Raw genomic sequence first — 5,210 nt, forward strand, 5'->3', positions numbered from 1 at the left:
TTTGTTGGAGAGTATTTGATCAAACTACCATTTCTGTTGTATTTCTGTTTGAATATTCTTAATATGTGATCTGTCTGTGTAACAGTTTAAGTGTTCAATTAAAATTTATTCTCTTAAACTGTGTGTACAGTATTTTTGTGGCCGTCTACCTGCATTGTATGGAACATCATCACCCACAGTAACGGACAAACAGCCACTTCAGCTAACACTGGTGGACAGCTCCATTTGTAAATGAAAGTAATACAACAACTATACGGCTTTAAAAAAGAAGATTAGAAGCTGACTGTGTTCTTTGAACTGATAGGAAGTGTCATGTGTGTTGTTGAAATCCTGCTCAGAGTGTCTTTTTCTGTTGGCAAACATCAGCCAGGGGGGAGTGTAATTGCTGACAGTGCCTCATTAGAAAATAATTGCTCTGCATCCACAACCATATTGCTGTTGTAAAAGTTTAATGAGTGTTCTGAAGCTGTGTTTGCAATAAAATCCTGTTCAAATTGTTCTGTGGTGTTCACAGAATTGCACATAAATGTCCAAGAAGTGAATACACACTGTGTATAGTCTGTCAGTTGTCATGGCGTCATGAGTTTTTTTAGATATTTGCTTTGATTGAAGATTAAGAGACGAATCTGCTCGACCAGCAAGAGGAACGCTCTACCCCTTGTTCTCTGTTTTATAGTCTGAAGTATCTCATCATCTACATGCCTGCTGGAGCGCTTTGACTTCTTGAATAGCAGTTTTTTTCCCAGTTACATCACTGCCTGATCACGTGGGCTCACTGATAAAGTACGCATTACTTTATGTGACAAAATGTGTAATTTCTGACGAATCAAAATGCGCAGTGGACTGCACGAGTGGTTGCGTCAAGTCCATCGGGTGCTTGCTACATCATAAACACAAGCTGTGTCCAGCCCCACTCTGCTACAAAGACTGGTCAGGTGTTTTTAAGCAACAATCAATAGCTAGCCTGTGTTGGTAGTGTGACGATTTCAGTTGGCTTTCCAAATCTTCAACCCCTCGGTCCACAGCAGATGATCTCAACATCCTCTGGTCAGTAAGACATTAAATTTCGTCTGGGTAAGCAAAGTCCCCAGAGGATAATCGCTGTCTGTTTTGACCCAATTCTTAACTATTGTTTGTTTTTGTTTTTTTTAATAACTGCTTGACCTCAGGCCTAGCACCACCATTAGGTCAAATGTTTCATACACAATCATCTGTGATTCCATCTTAGCACCAGTTTTTTTTTATACTGCTTTTACAGTCAACTGTAGGTTGCATGGCAACAAGTTAAGTCTAGCACTTCCTGGGGAATTGTTCCCAGTCCAAATCTGAACTATAATCTCAGCAGCATGTTCTTGGTGTACCTGAGTGTCTCTTCCTAGGTGGAGACATAGACTGTAAGTAAAGTTGGATGTAGTATCTGTGACGTCACTCACAGGTTTCTGAATGGTTTTGAAGCTCAGAGTGAGCTGCTCTACCAGCGCCATCTTGGCATTTTCTGATTCTGCCTCTAACTCCCAGCTAATCCAAATTGTATCTTCCAGGCTATGGATTTGGAGCAGGAGCATACATCTTACACAAAGACACACAGGAGGCTACACTTACAGCAACAAACATCTACTATACACATGATTTACTATAATGTGCAAGACTAGGATTTTTCTATATACATAACAGACATTGCATTCCAGTATTGCAAGGCTAGATGAGAAGTTCTTTTGAAGTACTTCTATAAAGTGGATTATTGCAGCTGTAGTGTTTGGATTTATAGTTATAGGTCCCATGTATTGTTTTCATTACTTCAAACATGATGAGTTATTAATCCTAACTGTAAACCAGTGGACATTCAGTCAAGGGAGTTTTTAAATATTGATGACTTCATTTTTGGTTACACACTTAAATGCAGCATTAGGTAACTGCTGACAAGCAGTGTTTTCCAGGAACTAGCAGCTTTCCAGGAAGTTAAAGGGCCCATGTCAATGGGGTCCTTAAAGTGACTTATTTTTATCAACTACTGACTGCTGAACAAAGAACAGACTTGATGTGTGGAAAAAGATTTTTTCTACAGTGTGATCTTTAGTGTGACAGTGTACCGCTATAGAGCCGTGTCACACCCTGTCTGAATGTTTCCCGCTGTGGATATATCATGTCAGAAATATGCAACAGATGGTGTTGGCCTAATAAGGTGTACAATTAACATATCTGCCTGTGTTTGATGATAATGATGGTATTTCTATCTTGTTGGGTCTGCTCTGCTCCAGTCTGGTCTGGTCAGAAGGGTAGATATGATGCGACTGAACCCCCAACACACACACACACACACACGTGCACACACGTGTTCACGCATACACACACACATGCGTGCACGCATACACACACACATGCGTGCATGCATACACACACACGCGTGCGCACATGCACACACACACACACACACACACACACACACACAGACGCCCACACACACACACACACACACACACACACACACACACACACACACATAACATTCTTTCTCCTTGTCCTCCTCTTCCTCCTGTTCCTCTCTTCCATCTGCTCCTATCGCCATCCTTCCCTCCTTGCTGCAGGCAGGTGCCATCACACAGGTGTGCCCTCTGGCATTTGCAAGAGCGGTGCCAGTAAGAGGTCCATGAAAAAGAAAAAAAGAAGTATGATCTCAGTATCATTTATAAAATTAATTTTCTCTTCTTTGGAAGAAGTCTATTATTGAAATTCTGATTAAAATGCTTCAGCGACAGAAAAGGGAAAAGGGTAGTCTGTGTGAAGTGGTGGTGGGGGCAGGGGGATCCTAATACCAATTTAATATACTGTTGATATACATTTTTTCCATGCTAATCAGTTTATTTGCCAACAATCACTAATAACAACCAGAACACAATATTGAAATCACACTGGTTTTCTACCACTGTTGTATGTGAGTGTGACGAACTGTAAAGTGATAGAGTAGCAGATTGGAAATAAATTATAACGTGCAAATGGCGAACTACTTCTAAAGGAGGTATTCGTTGCGAAATCATCAAACTTCATTCTGTTTTTTTACCAGGAGCTGTCTCCAGAGGTGAAGAGATTTGTTAGCATGCTAACCAGCTAGCTCCAACCCATTCACACTGTCTTGTCACTTTCTGATACACAGTCACTGTAGTGTCCAATCTGCCCTGAAGACGTAGCTGCTCAGAGGACGTATTATAACCTCTTGTATTATAAACACAACAGCGGTTATAAGATCAAACGTAGATACCAAGATACAGGCCCTGAACCAAACTGTTGGATGAACAGACAAAAACAATGTGTTTTCTGTGGGATCACATTTAGATGGCAATGTGCTGTACACAGCTGGCAGGGCTGTAGCTCCAGTACCATTGTACTGAACACAGTGGTCATGTCTTCCTCTGGAATTTGGAGAGTTTAGCAATCAAGGGGGATTGACATTTTACAATAAAAAAAGGTTATTTTATAGGCACATTCTAGTATTTCTAAACTAACTTTTTTAAATGTGACTAATTTAGACCAACCAAAAACCAACACCAAATTATATACATTATAAATACGCCATTGACAAACTGAATAAAATATTTTTTTATTATTCTTTGCTTATTATCAACTTCTTGTGTCTACTAAGATTTTTTCGTGGGGGTGGATGTGCACTGGGGGACTTGGACTCGTGACCTCAGTACACATAAAATCCTGGCTGTGTCCCAGCTTTGTAAGGAGCTGATTTCCACTATAGATTGGCTGTCATCCAAGACGAGAGTGTGTCTGTCTGTCTGTCCCGTACAGTCACCTGAACTCACCTCACTGCCTCACACGCACCAGGAGCTGTCAGAGCAGCTGACAGGAGCAGGTGTTACCATAGTTAACGTATATGTGTGTGTGACTGATGCAGTGTGAAGTGGTCCATGAGGGAGAGACAGAAATCTATTAACCATAATATCCACAGGCTCTGTCTCATTTTTAACATTTCTCATTTCGGTGTGTGTGTGTGAGCAGAAGACGAGTTGGTGATGGAGAAGACTCCATTTTTTCATTCATTAATGGGAGGCTGCTCCAACCTGCTGTGACCGGGAGCCCATAGCCAGGGGCAATCATTAAGATACAGACAATCGATGCTTTTTCAAAGGAACTCATAACGTGTATGTGTGTATGGGTGTGTGTGTGTGTGTGTGTGTGTGTGTGTATGTGTGTGAGGGAGGGGTGTGTGGGTACACATGGATTTAAGACCTGGCTGCCTTCAGACAACAAAGACTGACAAGGTGGAGTGGATTTGCTGTGTGTGTGTCTGGCTGTGTAATCCTCACTGGGTGGAAGTTTATTGACTGAATCAGCAGAGGAGGAACCTGAACACGCAGGCTTCTGTTTCACAGTTGAGTAAAGAAACATGGAGCTTTGTCACACCACATCTCGACAGTCATTTAAATCCAGTTATCGTGCTGCCAGACTCACGAGAGGAGACTTACTTGGTTTGTGCTACAGGCTCTAACTTTTGTTCCTCTATGAATGTACAGTGTAAAAGGATGATTGGTCCATTGTCATTCAATTCAATTAAGTCATTTATCATTTTAATTTTTAACCAAATTGCCAAACATTTCCTGGTTCCTGCTTCTTAGATGTGAATATTCTCTGCTTGTGTTTGTTTTATATCATTTTGAGCTGAATCTCTGTTTGCAGATGTCATGTTGAGCACTAGAAGACTGAAAAAGTTAATGACTAAATGACTAAATGATTAAGCAGTTATTTAAAAAAAAATCTAATTAATTGATAATGAAAATTGTTGCAGCCTTAATGATATTCTTCTTTCACATAAAATAACATTAGTGAAGGTCTGTGTTTCTTACATAGTTTGAAATATTAAAATATGCAAATCAAAGATTGGCAGTCAGGTTCCATTAACCGTGAAGTTGACGGATGTTTCCATTAATATCTTTGCAATAATACAGCATACATGGCTCATAGGCCGAGCTCGAGGCCTCAAAGCAGGCCTCTAAAATTTGGTTAAAATAGAGTAACAGACAACATGATTCATTTTAGGCCTTTATTATACGTCTATCTTCTATTTTGCTCACATGTTCCACTGTTTTTATGAATCTAAGAGTTTGGTAAACCAATTTCAAGCACCAAAACAATTCATCCACATCGGTCAAGTTGTGTCTTCACAAGAGATTTGAAGAATTTCAAAAAACTGTGCTTCAGCATTT

The sequence above is a fragment of the Seriola dumerili genome, unplaced genomic scaffold (genome assembly GCF_002260705.1).
Source record: "Seriola dumerili isolate Sdu_G_001 unplaced genomic scaffold, Sdu_1.0 BDQW01000111.1, whole genome shotgun sequence".
Classification (NCBI taxonomy): Eukaryota; Metazoa; Chordata; class Actinopteri; order Carangiformes; family Carangidae; genus Seriola; species Seriola dumerili.